The sequence below is a fragment of the Crotalus tigris genome, unplaced genomic scaffold (assembly GCF_016545835.1).
Source record: "Crotalus tigris isolate CLP2741 ecotype Arizona unplaced genomic scaffold, ASM1654583v1 scf7180000017753.6788120, whole genome shotgun sequence".
In the NCBI taxonomy this organism is placed as follows: Eukaryota; Metazoa; Chordata; class Lepidosauria; order Squamata; family Viperidae; genus Crotalus; species Crotalus tigris.
The window spans coordinates 5,344,538-5,360,234 of NW_024096615.1; the positions used below are offsets into that span (position 1 = coordinate 5,344,538).

Sequence of the window (15,697 nt, forward strand, 5' to 3'; positions counted from 1 at the left end):
ATACTAAACAAACCATGTTTACTATCAAGGATTCATACCAATCTAGACATATTCAATCAGCAATCAGAGTTTGCTAAACAAAACAAACTATGTTTACTATCAAGGATTCAACGCAATCTAGACATATTCAATCAGCAATGAATTTGCTAAACTAAACAAAGTATGTTCACTATCAAGGATTCAATGCTAATTAGATATATTCAATCAGCAATGTAGTTTGCTAAACTAAACAATGTTTTCTTCCAGGACTCAAAACAATCTGGGTATATTCAAATAGCAATAATAGTTTGCTAAACTAAACAAACTATGTTTACTATCAAGGATTCAAAGCAATCTAGATATATACAATCAGCAATGCTAGTTTATCAAACTAAACAAACTATGTTTTCCATCAAGGATTTAAAGCAATCTAGCTATATTCAATCAGCAATGGTAGTTTGGTAAACAAAACAAACTGAAACTGACTATTTTAAACTTTGCTGAAGCTTCTTCTAAGTGTGTAAGCATCACATGCAAACTGAAGCCTTCCCTTTTCACTACGTAAAAGTAAAATTCACCCCAAAGAAGAATACTTGTTTTGAGAAAAGGAGTGATTAGTCACATTACAGATCACGGGTGTGCTTGTGTGTGAGTGTATTTGTGGGTGCGTTTGTGTGTAAATGAGAAAAACTGCCAGAAAGCTCTCCACCCTGCCCTGAACACAAGGAACCCCACAGCATTCATTTGTACCTCCTCCGGTGTGGTTTTCCACAACAGGCTGGGAACTGCTGTGTCCTTAGAATCACGCCAGAGATATGATCGCAGGATAGGAGAGTCATTGTGAGCAGTTCCAGGGAGAAGATCCCAACACGCCAGGGATCATGCTGCTGACCGTCATCTTCCTTTTATAACAACATGTATTTATACCCAAGGGAGCCGAGCTCGCGTGCAGCAATGTACCGAGTTCAGCAGCCACTTCCATCTCCGCACCGTTGACATGTCAGAGCTCAGAGAAATGTGGTTAAGCCAGAATGCTCTCACAAGGCAAAAGGGTATGGAGTAATTTCTCAGGGATCTGAGGGACACATGCGACAGAGATGCTGTTTAACTCCAGCCTTGCCTTATACGTAGATGTGTAAAGGAATGGAGGCATAGAAAAAGAGCTGGGCTTGGTAAGGTTGAGTGGAATGGAATGGAATAGAATACAGAACAGAACGGAATGGAATACAGAATGGAATAGAATAGAATAGAATAGAATAGAATAGAATAGAATAGAATAGAATAGAATAGAATAGAATGGAATGGAATGGAATGGAATGGAATGGAATGGGATGGGATGGGATGGGATGGGATGGGATGGAATGGAATGGAATACAGAATAGAACAGAATAGAATAGAATAGAATGGAATGGAATGGAATGGAATACAGAACAGAACAGAACAGAATGGAACGGAATGGAATGGAATACAGAACAGAATGGAATGGAATACAGAACAGAATAAAATATTATAGAATGGAATGGAATGGAATATAGAACAAAATGGAATGGAATACAGAACAGAACAGAACAGAACAGAATAGAATAGAACGGAACGGAATGGAATACGGAACGGAACAGAACAGATTCTGGAAGGGACCTTGGAGGTCTTCTAGTCTAGCCCCTTGCTCAGGCAGGAGGACCTATACCATTTCAGACATAGAAAAAGCTTTCAGAGAAAGCTTAGGAGAGACAAGATATTTGAAGGGCTGTCACAGAGAAGAGGGGGGTCAATTTACTCCCTATAGAACCTGAGGGCAGGACAAGAAGTAACAGAAGGACAATCATTAAAGATACATCCAACCTAGAACTAAGGAGAAATTTCCTGACAGTGAGAACAATTAATCAGTGGAACTGCTTACATCCAGAAGTTGTGGGTGCTCCATCACTGGAGGTTTTCAAGAAGAAGCCATTTGTCTGGAATGGTCTAGGGCAGTGGTGGCGAACCTATGGCACGTGTGCCAGAGGTGGCACTCGGAGTCCTCTCTGTGGGCACACGTGCCGTTGCCCCAGCCTCGCCTCCCCCCACGACCCTCTCCTCACCCACCAGCAGCCCCCCTGGAGGAGAGTCACCCCCGAGCGTGGCCCACAAGGAGCAGCGCAGCCCAGGACATGGCAGCCAGGCAGCATGGACAGGACTCTGCCCTCACGCCCCATCCCGCACAGTTGATGCTGCGGGGCGTGGGCAGAGGGTGTGGTCATGGCGCTGCTGGGCTGTCTGGATGATTGGCAGGCCCTGGAGGCAGTGAGTGGCCCTGCGGGGTGGGGGACAGGGTGGGGGTGGGGCCAGGTTTTGGGCACTCGGTCTCTAAAAGGTTCGCCATCACCGGTCTAGGGTCTCCTGCTTGAACTGGGGGTTGGATTAGAAGAACCCCAAGATCGTTTCCAACTCTGTTATTCTGCATTATAATTGTGTAGAATTTCCTCCTAATAGCTTATTGCTAGCAATGGGCCCAGAAATAAGAGGATTCTTCATACAAGGGCAACCTGGGCCAATGACGTGGCCACAGACGTCTTCCTAAATATTCACTACACTACCACAACTGAATTTACAACAAGGCATTTATTTTGAAGCCAGGTCAGCTCTGGAACAAGAAAGCATCTGTGTTAAACTTGTATTTTAGTTTTTAAATCAGTGGGTTTCTTTGTTAATCGGTTAAAAGTGAGATGATTACTCAGAAACAAATTGCTTGAATTTCCAACTGCTTAACAGAACATTTATACACAACATTTCTCCTATTTTCTTTTGCATAAAGCTGATTTTTAGTGTTAAAAATAGTTACACCGTTAATAGATACAAAGCTAAGATGCCCAATCAACTGACTCTTGTTTCCATAAGTTCATGTTTTTTAACACCTAGAAAAGTACACCCATTATCATCCCAATTAATACAGTTACACAAAAAATGCTCTATACCAGGGATAGGAGTCTAAATTACATAGCTGGTCTATAGTATTCATCTTTCCATCCTAGTACATTACAGGGAGTCTCAGCTTACGACCAAAACTGAGCCCAAAATGGCTAATACGACCTTTCCTGCCACTGTGGTTAAGTAGTCACTACAGTTATTAAATTAGTACCACAGTTGTTCAGTGAATCTGACTTCCCCATTGACTTTGGTCATCAGAAGGACACAAAAATATCATTTTTTGCCACCTTCTGATAAGCAACGTCAATGGGGAATCCAGATTCACTGAACAACTGTGGTACTGTGTAATTTACTCCTGTGGTACTATGTAATTGAATTTATTAATTTGCTATGTAATTTGAAGGGCCCTGAACATTGCAACCGTCATAAACATGAACCAGTTGAACCTAGCATCTGAATTTTGATCCCGTGGCCACGGGGAGGCTGCCACGGTCGCAAGCGTGAAAAATGGTCGGTCGTAAGTCCGTGCCGTTGTAATTCCGAACGGTCATTAAATGAACGGTTGAATGTCAAGGGCTACTTGTGGTTTTCAGCACAGGTACCAAACACAAGGACTAACCTCCATGGCCATTAAGTAAATCAGAAAGGGGGCTCCAGGCTCAAATTTGGTCGAGGAGGAATAAACGTATGAGAAGAAAGGAATGAACATAAAAATAACCTCCTTGAGTTTCACGGAAAAGTAGCAAGAGAGGGTCGATTTTTGGTTGTTTTTTTGGACTTCCATGCTAGGTTATCATTAGGCCCAGTTATTTATGAGGGTCAGCTTATTAAGCCAGATCTAATCCCCTTTTCCTGCAGATGTTCTCCTCTTTCAGACAGCTGGTCTAATGATTATCTTAGAAGCCGGAGAAGGCATGGGAGCAGTTGCTTAGCAACCATCCTCTTTCGCTTCAAGGTAACTTAGAGGCAATAGGAAGATAAATAGATGAATTGCCTCAAAGCCATCTGCAGACTCCTATCCGGCACACTCAACTGAAGCATGAAGACGATTTAATACTGGAAAAAAAAACCACAGGATGCCCTCCGTGCCCTCCGAATTGCCCTCTGTGTCTCTTTCTTGAAAAGTACCAAGCAGCTCCCAAAACAAAGGAACAATGAAAGCCTCGGCTTCTGTAGATGGGTCTCCAAAAATGAGCTCCTTCTGAGCAGGAATAGAATAGAATAGAATAGAATAGAATAGAATAGAATAGAATAGAATAGAATAGAATAGAATATTTCTTAGAAGAATAGAATAGAATAGAATAGAATAGAATAGAATATTTCTTAGAAGAATAGAATAGAATAGAATAGAATAGAATAGAATAGAATAGAATATTTCTTAGAAGAATAGAATAGAATAGAATAGAATAGAATATTTCTTAGAAGAATAGAATAGAATAGAATAGAATAGAATAGAATAGAATAGAATAGAATAGAATAGAATAGAATAGAATATTTCTTAGAAGGAATAGAATAGAATAGAATAGAATAGAATAGAATAGAATAGAATAGAATAGAATAGAATAGAGCTGGAAGGGACCTTGGAGGTCTTCTAGTCCAGCCCCCTGCTCAAGCAGGAGAACCTATAGCATCTCAGACAAGTGACTGTCTAGCCTCTTCTTAAAAACCTCCAGTGATGGAGCGCCCACGATTTCGCCTTAGTTAATACATTCCCTTCTACTAATTATTCCTCCTCACCTTTCTTTTACAATAACACTGTTATAGAATAATAGCATAACACATTGGAAGGGACCTTGGAGGTCTTCTAGTCCAACCCCCTGCTCAAGCAGGAGACCCTAGACCATTTCAGACAAATGGTTGTCCAGTCTCTTCTTAAAAGCCTCCAGTAGAATTTGATTCCATAAAAATCAAAATCACGTGGAGTATTAATACCACTTTATAAAACCTTAGTAGGACCCTAGCTGGAGCACTGCATCCAATTTTGATCACCACATTACAACAAAGATGTTGAGACTTTGGAAAAAGTGCAGAGAAGAGCAACTAGGATGATTAAGGTCCTGGAGACAAAAACATCTGAAGAACAGTTGCAGGAACTGGGGTTACACGACGGCAGTGTTTGAGGGGCTGCCACAAAGAAGAGGGGGTAAGCAAAGCACCAAAAAGGCAAAGACAAGAAACAACGGATGGAAACTAATCAAGGAGAGAAGCAACCTGGAATTAAGGAGAAACTTCCTAACAGTGAGGACAATCAACCAGGGGAAGAAGCTTTGCCTTCACAAGTTTTGGGTGCTCCCTCACTGGAGGTTTTTAACAAGAGACTGGACAGCCACGTGTCTGAAATGGCATGGGGTCTCCTGCTTGAGCAAGGATTTGGACTAGGTCCCTTCCAGCTCTATTCTGATTCTGATTCAGTGATGGAGTACCCACAACTTTCCACTGATGTGGACGGATGTTGTCACTGGCAGGAAATTTCTCCTTTGTTCTAGGTTGCTTCTCTCTTTCATTAGTTTTCATCCCCTGATTCTTGTCCTGCCTTCAGGCGAATAAGGGAGGTCCTGCCATCATGTCTGGAGGACCACGAGATTCAAAACTATCCAAGCTTAACTAGACCAAATCCACAGTCTTTTTTTTTTCTGGCCACGGCTAGTAAAATGTTGTGGTTCATAAGCTAATCATGAGTGTGGTGAGACCCAGAACCAATAAGGGGAAACATTTGCTCAACTACAAAAATGTAGTGGAAGAAAAACAATATTTAAAGCTGGTCTTAAACCTCCCACAATTTATCAATAACGGTGCCGCAAAGAAATTCATAATATTCAGATTCTCTCAGGGTTAATTCAAACCCATCAACAAACTGTCATCCCAATGATTAATGACAAATCTTCCATTCCAATAGCTTCTTCTCCTAGCACTTTCATTTATCTAGGGAGAAGCTGGAAGCTTAAATTTCTCAGCCTGTCATTGTGTCTGCAGCAAACTCTTTTGCACAGATTATTCCTCGCTTCCAAAGAGAGACTAAATATTTGCAAGCCTGGCTGGAAGGTGAATGCATAAAAATTCCCTTCATCTGATATACAGCAATATCCATCCATGGCCAACGATACCAAAAGTCCTTTAATTATTTAAAAGCAAATTATTAATTACAAGCAAGCCACTTTAGCTGACTGTGTTCAGCAGGTCAGCGGTTCAAATCTCACCGGCTCAAGGTTGACTCAGCCTTCCATCCTTCTGGGGTAGGTAAAATGAGGACCCAGATTGTTGGGGGCAATGTAAATATATATATATACATTGCTTACTGGTGTACACCGCTTAGAGAGTGCTTGCACTTAAAGCGGTATATAAGTCTCATAAATAAATAAATAAATGACCACCCGTATTAATTTTGGAAAATGTATTTTTTTAAAAAAATAGAATAGTAATCGCAATGCTCAAATCATGCTAGTAAGTTACGACCACTTGTAATTTCTATAGAAATCTAAAGTCCTGTAGTACAGCAATATCCTCAAATGATATCATACTCTGTATCACTGCGGATTGGATGACTCACCATTTAGGGAAAAAATTGCTGGTTTGAATCGTCTCTCCCACTTGCTTGTTGTTTTTTTTTTAAAAAAAGGCAAATGTGATCTTGTACAGTAAGTTCCTCAGATTCTTTCTGGATGGGAAGAAAAGAAGAAAAAAATTTAAAAAAAATATTATTCCATGTGAACTTTGTCTCTTGCTAAGCAGGGTCTATAGAAAAGTCACCATGGCCAACTCACCAAGGCCAACTTGCGCTGGGAGAAGAGTTACACTACTACCAAAGAAACAGTGAGATAGAATCGTTAAAGAAAGGATGCAAAGGGAGGGACAGAATGAAATGTGAATGGCAAAAATTAAAATATTTTTTTAAAATTTATTTTCAACAATTGAATATAACCGATAAATTGTCCCACAGGAAGTTGTCCCGTGACATGTTGGCCATGGCAAGTTGTTCTTCAGCAAGATGGCCGTGGTGAGTTGACCACAGTGCGTTGGCTGTGGCAAGTTGCCCCACTGGGTGCTAAGCCGCACTGAACTGGACAACAATCCTTGGAGAAAACTGAGGAAGGAATGTGATTTTCCTCAATATCACGCCCTCCCAACTTTTATAAATACAGTAGTCCTCCACTAAGGACCACAGTCGGGCCCAAAATTTACCCTGCTAAAAGAGACGGTGGTTAGGTGGGTTTTACATTCTATTCTATTCTAGAAAGTTTTTTCAGGCGAGAGGACATGAAACTATTAGGTAAGATGGAATATTTCAAATTGAACCTTTAATTCTCACTTTAGATCAGGATTCCTGATTCATAAGAGAAAAGTACCACTTGCTCTCTCTCTCTCTCTCTCTCTCTCTCTCTCTCTCTCTCTCTCTCTCTCTCTCTCTCTCTCTCTCTCTCTCTCTCCTTCCCTCCCTCCCTCTCTCTCTCTCAGAAGTAGAACTTCTATTGGATTCACAATTTCATTCTTCTATTGCCCAAATGAGTAAACTGCTTGAATGAGTAGACGTCTTCTCTGTTATTCGAACTGGCCGCACGTGCATTGTTAAAATTAAATACATTTCCAACATTTATTAAACGTAACTCTCCAAAGGCTATTTCACACATTACTAAGCAACAGGCTCGGGCTTTCTCTGACACTGTATTGTTCTGAATGTATACGTGTTTTAAACTACATCTGTGGTTGTCCTTTGTTGTTGTTGTTGTTGTTGTTGTTGTTATCTCTGTGCACTCTGAATATGCACTGGGTGTTTGGAAAATTCAACACTGCCCACCATGGAGGAATGGTTGGTGAAGTTGACCGTTTTGGCCAAAACGGATAAATTGATCTCTTTGAAAGACATACTTATTGGTGGCTGGAATTCTGCCTGTTATGGATTTCATGAAAAAAATAAACGTGATTAATGGCTTTGATGATTAGACAGGTCGAATTATAGGAAGATGTAATTATAGAAAGAGGTTAAAATAAAATATATACTTATATCTGCTGGGAGGAATATTGAAATGGACTTTTTAAAATATTTCTATTTTTTTCATCTTTTCTTTTCTTGCCCTTTGATTGTTTCTTTGATTTCTTTCATTTTTATTTCTTTTTCCCTACTTTATGTTAGTTTGTGTTAGTTTTTTATCTTTTTTGTTTAAAAGTTTTAATGAAAATTTTATAGGGAAAAGAGGAAGGGAAGGGGTGGGGAGGGGAGAGGAGGGAAAAGGAAGGGAAGGGAAAGAAGAAGGGAAAAGGAAAGAAGAGGGGAAGGAAGAAAGGGAAGGGAAAGAGGAAGAAGAGGGGAGGGGAGGAAAAGAGGAAGTGAAGAGGAGAGGGTAAAGAAGGGAAAGAGGAAGTGAAGAGGGAAGGGAAGGAGAGGGGAAACAAGGGAAGGAGGAAGGGAAAGAGGAAGGGAAGAGGGAAGAAGAGGGGAAGGAAGAAAGGGAAGGGAAAGAGGAAGAAGAGGGAAGGGGAGGGGAGGAAAAGAGGAAGTGGAGAGGGGAAAGAAGGGAAAGAGGAAGTGAAAAGGGAAGGGGAGGAGAAGGGAAACAGGGGAAGGAGGAAGGAAAAGAGGAAGGGAAGCAAAGCGAAGAAGCTCTTTGACTTTTCTTACAGCAAAAACAGAAATACTGTTCAGAAAGTTTTCTACTAAGCCTTGGCAGAAAACTTTCAACTGTTGTCAACAAACCTTCAACAATTACTGTACCAAACAGCCCGTTCCAGAGTCTTCTGTTGCCGTGCTTTGTGTTTTTCATTCACTATAGTTACAAAGCAGGTGTTAGCATCTAACCAACCTTGATCTTCCAAAAGCTAAAGATGGGAGCCTAGGATACTCCAGGGCTGTAGTCTAGTTAAGGCACTCAAAAAAGCATCTCAACGGAAGCCAATAGCAAACCAGTTTCGTACACTGTGGTCAAGAAAACGGCAGGACAATAGCCACGTCATCAGCAGTGATTTAACATTCAGTTTAGATAAATTAAGGGACAAAATACATCCGTGACCCAGTTCTCACATCAGAAAGGTTTCAGTTCTATGGTCAGTTCTCTCCTGGTGCTTGTATTTTGTTTGTAAATGTGGGGGGGGGGTGGAAATGACACAGAAGTGACAGGGTTGATTTATAAGACTCACGGTGGTGTCAGCAACTACATCCAAATCTTGGTAAAGAATAGCATTAACGTTAGGTTTGGACAGGGTGGAACCATGGAAAAAGCTCCTGTACTAATGTGAAAATTGGTCTCTAGCCAACTGATATCAAGAGCTTATGGAAAATTCCCTCTCCCCTTTTAAAACAACTATAGATAGCAGCAAAGACTACAGCTAGGCAATTAACACAACTGGCTTCCAGACCCTTTTGGAAAAACAAATCAGGAAAAAAATGATCTACCTTTTAGGCAAACACTAAAAGAAAAAAACCAATCGTATATTTACGTCATTCACAATGGATGGTTCTGGAGGGAGGAGGATGGAATGGGGGTAAAATACAAGAAATAGCCGATAGCAAATTGTGTTCCTGCCTTCATTAACCACAGGATGCACACAAATCTGAACTGTTCGCTCCCATCATCTCCTAGGCTTCACTGGCGTAGAAGAACTCAATATGATGCATTCTTGTTTCCTGTATCTTGAGCACAGATTAAACAATCTACATCTGAAAGAAAACCTAAATTAGAGTGACAGCTATCTAATTTCTCATGGATGGAATATAGCAAGAGGGAGGGAGGGTGGAAGGAAGGAAGGAAGGAAGGAAGGAAGGAAGGAAGGAAGGAAGGAAGGAAGGAAGGAAGGAAGGAAGGAAGGAAGGAAGGAAGGAAGATTTCTGAAAAATAATAAAGGAAGGAAACTTCTTTGTAGAACTAAAAACTTACTTTAGCTTAACTGGCCGATGAATTTGTTATTTAGGATTTCAGACCATTCTGGAATAGAATTTATATTTGTATTCTATTCTATATAGAATAAAACTCAGGATTTAGACCATTCCGGAATAGAGTTTGCTTATTTTTCACACTATTTTGCCAATACAATTTTACTGTAATAGGGAAAGAAATCCTAAAAATACATTTTTTTTAAAAAAAGGAATTGCTAGCAATTGTTACCAACGAGTAACTCAAAAAGATACATTTACTGAGATCTGATTGCAAGTTTTATTAAGCTAAATCAACCAAAAGGCATCAACGGTAGCATTTAAACGGAGGGATCACTCTTTGAAAACATGCTCCCCCAGCTAGGGCATCCACACCCTGGCTTGTAGACTTTTCCCACAACACAAAAGCTGAGAAATTTGTATGCTGCTGGCGGGTTTGCACAGCTGATCCTCAGTGTTCAAAAGATGATTATTTTTCATTCTAGTTTCCCCTAGCATGGTAAAATATTTTCCTGGCAACTTTCTAGAGAATAGCCTTGCCATCCGGCTTCAGAGCACGGCTAGAACCAATCTTAGCCCCAATCCTCCAGTCAAAAGTCTAGCGGACCTATTGAGTAGTAAAAGGTCCCAGACCCTGGCTCAGCCATGGTTGCCCAGCCTAAGCTGGCCTCCATTCTGGGCTGCCGATCTCAAATCTCTCCAGAGGTTTTGCTGCTTTGGTGTCACTGTTTAAAAAGACACAAGCAAGCTGTGTCATAGGTCATTCTTTATTTCCTGTCAGAAGTTTACTCCCTTCCAATTTACTCTCAGTGCCAAGTAAACAGATGCTTTGTGAGGTCTGCAGCTGTACATGCTGGAAAGGGATCCTCAGATGTGACCTGACTGCAGCCTGATTTCTCAGAATAATAACAAAAGAACAGAGTTGGAAGGGATCTTGGAGGTCTTCTAGTCCAACCCCCTGCTCAAACAGGAGACCCTGTACAATTCCAGACAAGTGGCTGTCCAGCGTCTTCTTAAAAACCTCCAATGATGGAGCACCCACAACTTCTGAAGGCAAAGCCGTTCCACTGCTTAGTTGTTCTCACTATTAGGAAATGTCTTACTTCTAGATTGCTTCTCTCCTTGATTAGTTTCCATCCAGGATTGCTTCTTGTCCTGCCCTTGGTTGCTTTGGAGAATAGATTGACACCCCCCCCCCTCTTCTTTGTAGCAGCCCCTCAAATTTGGAACATTGCTATCATATCATCCCTGGTCCTTCTTTTCACTAGACTAGCCATACCCAGTTCCAGCGACCATTCTTCATATGTTTTAGCCTCCTAATCATCCTTGCTGCTCTTCTCTGCACTCTTTCCAGAGTCTCAACATCTTTTTTATATTGTGGTGACCAAAACTGGATGCAATAGTCCAAGTGTGGTCTTAGCAAGGCACTGTAAAGTGGTATTAACACTTCACTTGATCTTGATTCTATCCCTTTGTTGATGCAGTCTAGGATTGAACTGGGTTTTTTTGGCAGCTGCCGCACACGGCTGGGTCACATTTAAGTGACTGTCAACTAGGACTCCAAGATCCCTCTTACTTTTCTCAGCACTGAATTATTCCACAAGAGTCTCAGGAGATGGGACTCATTTAGAACCATGCCAAGCCTTGATTTCCAGAGGAATCCTAACAGACTCTTCAGCTACAGATAAGATGTACCAGGCAATCATATATGCTTTATGCTAAGCTGTTGATAAACCATGGGCTGCTTTCATGTAAAATATGACACTGTCAAGCGTGGTTCAGTGTATCAGAGTGAGCATCAAGAAAAACATTGAACAAACTCAAATCTTATTGTGCCTTTGTTCCAGGGCAGGTCTGTTGGTGACTGCTTACAACCAACAAGGGGATATTTATTAGATTTATATCCCATTTGTTCCTCTAGGATTGTAAGGGAATGATTTAACTACCACAACATGTGCAGTAGGTTTGACTGAGGGAGAATAATAGGCTCACAATCATCCAGTGGCTACCAATGGACATGAACACCCGTCTGCGTGGTCTTTGGTACACTCACGATGCACTGATGGTGTTACCTAGTTTGGTAATGAAATCTTCAAGAAAACCACCAAATTTAGAGAGCTCTGAGGACACCACAGTTTAACCCTGAGCTATACGTATTCTCTTCTGTTGGAACCTCAGTCTGTCACAATCTAGGTTTCAGAAACAAAAGTTTCAGAAACTTATTGGCAACTAAAGCAAAGTCTGCAGCTCTCATGATATCTCTGGGCATATCCTAGAGAGTGTAATAAGTGTGAAAGTACATTAACACATGACATAAACATTTCTTCTGGCTGTTCCCTATGGATTCACAATTCTTAAGCTTGTCAATAAGATTTTAGCTAGGGAATCAAGATATAAAAAAATCAAGATAATATAGATGTCAAGGGATGACTGAATTATATTCTTAAAATTTGGATTTTATCTATTTAGGGGAAAAAATCTGCAAAAAGAAAAGATAATAACATGCCACTAATACTGTGTATATTAACATTTGCTTTGAAAGAAGTAAACACCTTTGGCCTTTGATTTGGCTCTCATATTAAGTTACTAAAAATGGACAATAGGGCTCTCTGGTTGCTTTTTTATAATTAAACTGAGGTGCAATATTTCTTTAGAATGTATACAGTGGTAAGCCTCTTCTTTTTATTTTTGAAACCTTCCAGTTTTGCTTGGTTAACATTTGTTTGTTGCATTTTTCAAGCAATAATTTATTTGTGTGTGTGTGTGTGTATGTGCAAAAGTTCTTCAAACCTTAACCTTCAGAGGCTGACCGTCCAAGATTGATCAGCATCTCCATATACAGCTCAAGGCAGCCAAATAATTCAATAATTCAGTGTCCACTGCTACTAAACGTCCCTCAACATTCCTCAACGTTCCCTCAACCAAATTCTCAATTATGAATGACCATCAAGGAGACCATATTTATTTACACTGTCTAGGGTCAAACTGTCACTATGCACATCTGTTCAGAAGCTCTAGAAGCTAAGAATCCACATCATAATTTAGTTTTTTTTTTCAGATGCATGACAATTAAGAAGAGAACTTATGTCCAAAGGAGACAACTGGACAATATGGAGCTATAAAGACATAGTGGCAAAAAATATCTGGAACTGGAGACTCTTATTTTATAATTTCGTTAGAAACCACTGGCCAAATATTTCTCTAAAAGCCATTAGAGCAGCTGGGAAAATCAATTTACAACACAATTCTCTATATTTGTGCTCAAAAGGAACCTAGCAGAGCTTAATGGCATTTGCTCTTAAGGTAAGTATATTAATGTGAGTGCTTTATAAGATTGGAACAGATCTGTGCAAATGAGTTGGTTTTTACACCTGTTTTATTCTATATTATTTGGTTGCTGTTCCCCTTCACCTGAAATCTTGCAGATGGCTTGGACTAAAAATTATCATCAATTCTTGGCTTGGGACAATCAATTTTTAGGGGAAGATGGGACTGGAGACCATAAAAACCCACATTACAGATGGCAAAAACTCAACCAAATTGTCTTTTCCCCAAAAAAAAGTTTGTCCTTTTCTTTCTTTCTTTCTTTCTTTCTTTTAAAGGGAAAGAAAGGAAGGGATGATAGTGTTTGACAAACCTACGTTAGTTTAGCAGGGTGTGATGAGACCTGAAGAGACCAGCTGCAAGTTATAAATGTCCAGGCCAGCAAACATGTGTGGCATCTTGTCCCTTGCCAAAAATTCCAAGCAATTAGAAGCACACTTTCAGGTCTGCTACAGCTAGAGAGAATAAACATGCCAATGGTAGAGAAAAAGAGTAGAACAAGAAAAAAAAGAGAACTTCTTTCTTATATGGGTTTTATAAGATACAGTATGTTTTTTAAAAACAAAAACAAAACAAAACCACAAATAGCAACCTATCTGGGTTTGCCAATTCTTTCTCTCTCTCATTCCCAGATAGTTACAAAAAAATCCTTTCTGATAGCTGCCAATAAATGTAAAATGAAGTTGCGTGTGATCTTCTCCTGAACTTAATTGGTTTACTGCTGCTGTCCGCCATCCTTTCTCCAATGACAAATTTCTATTTGCCAGGGAAGTTTTAAAAGATGACAACTAAAGCATAGGTCAGCTGATGTCTGTGTACAGCAAAAACATACGTTCCAATTAATTTTACTAGCTGTCTGTTTGAGGTATTGGTCCAATTTTTAAGGGAGGCCACGGACCTCAGATAAACCAAAATAAATAAATAAATAAATAAATTCTAGAATAGAATAGAATAGAATAGAATAGAATAGAATAGAATAGAATAGAATAGAATAGAATAGAATGAAATAATGAATGGAATGGAATGGAATGGAATAGAATAGAATAGAATAGAATGGAATGGAATCGAATGGAATGGAATGGAATCGAATGGAATGGAATGGAATAGAATAGAATAGAATAGAATAGAATAGAAATAAGGAAATAGAATAGAATAGAATAGAATAGAAATAAGGAAATAGAATAGAATAGAATAGAATAGAATAGAATAGAATAGAATAGAATAGAATAGAATAGAATAGAATAGAATAGAATAGAATAGAATGAAATAATGAATGGAATGGAATGGAATGGAATAGAATAGAATAGAATAGAATGGAATGGAATCGAATGGAATGGAATGGAATCGAATGGAATGGAATGGAATAGAATAGAATAGAATAGAATAGAATAGAAATAAGGAAATAGAATAGAATAGAATAGAATAGAAATAAGGAAATAGAATAGAATAGAATAGAATAGAATAGAATAGAATAGAATAGAATAGAATAGAATAGAATAGAATAGTGGACTGGACTGGACTGGACTCTGACCGTACCGGACCGGATCAGAACAGAACAGGATATTCTGATGTGGTGGTCTCTTCTCTGTGTATTTTTTATATTTAATTTTGGGAGAATAGAATGAAAAGTTTTGAAATGGCACAGGAACACTTTTTTTAATATAATGGGGCACTCTATGATTACTGTGAATAAGTTAGATCCTAAATTGTGACCGATATACATGTGTTAATTAAAAAAAACAACCTCATTTTGATACGGCCATTCTCCAAAGGAAACTTTTCAGAATTGCACCATAATGTATATGATAAACAGAATAATAGGCACACAAATGTCCAGAGGGTTTGTTTTGGAATATTAATCACAACATTTGATAGCTGTCAACTTGGAGTGGGGGACAAAAAATGGAAGAAAAATCAAGTTACCAAGCCAGTATGCATTGCTTGCGCGTTAAAATCCTGACTACAAACTCCCCCATTATAGGTCTATCTGCCTCTGTTACTTCATCTGCAACTTTGTTTTATAAATAAACCATATAAATAGGCTCTCTTTGATTGCTCTGAGCATCCAACATTAAGTGCTAGGGCATAGCTTTAGGCATAATTGTACAACTGAATTCATCAGCTGCCTAATTATCATGCATTTTGCATTTATTTCTGCCAATTAAAAAAGGCAGAAACTATTAACAACTTTTACATAAATACCATATTTGTTCTCTGCAAAAGACATGAGGCTAATTTGCCAGCGATTAGCCGATTATCTAATTTTATAGCTGTCATCCTGCATGATGCCACTTACCCCAAACCCATCAGGCAATCGACAAAAAATACCCTCAGAAGTTCTATTATTCCCCCACATCTCTTAAGCCTCGCGTAGAAAAACTGCCAATCTTTCTTTGGCTTTTTCCTGTTTCTTCCTTCCCTTTCACCAGGAAAGATCGCTTCAACAGACTAGGATGGAAAACAGCATCGTCTTCCAAAAGAGGGACGGAAATCCTTGGTTTGATGGGGGTTTGCAAGCCACAGCTTAAAGGGGGAGAATGTTTATGTCTGTGCATCACCAGTAGCCAAGGTTCATCAAGAGAAAAAGTCAAGGGAATCTGCGCAGAGATGGAGTACGGTGGATAG

The 15,697-nt window shown here is 39.5% G+C and overlaps 1 protein-coding gene across 7 annotated transcripts in view; it reads right to left on the bottom strand.

The window, feature by feature from the left end:
• The window catches only part of ZMIZ1 (zinc finger MIZ-type containing 1), a 328,745-nt gene that overhangs the window by 227,553 nt on the left and 85,495 nt on the right, over window positions 1-15,697 (bottom strand). For 6 of the 7 annotated variants that reach the window (XM_039340775.1, XM_039340782.1, XM_039340781.1 and 3 more), the window contains one exon: window positions 6,434-6,541. The gene's annotated coding sequence lies outside the window, so the exon portion shown is untranslated. Of the gene's footprint in view, window positions 1-729; window positions 1,161-6,433; window positions 6,542-15,697 lie in introns of those variants that run through there. The other variant, XM_039340777.1, reaches the window with a different exon arrangement.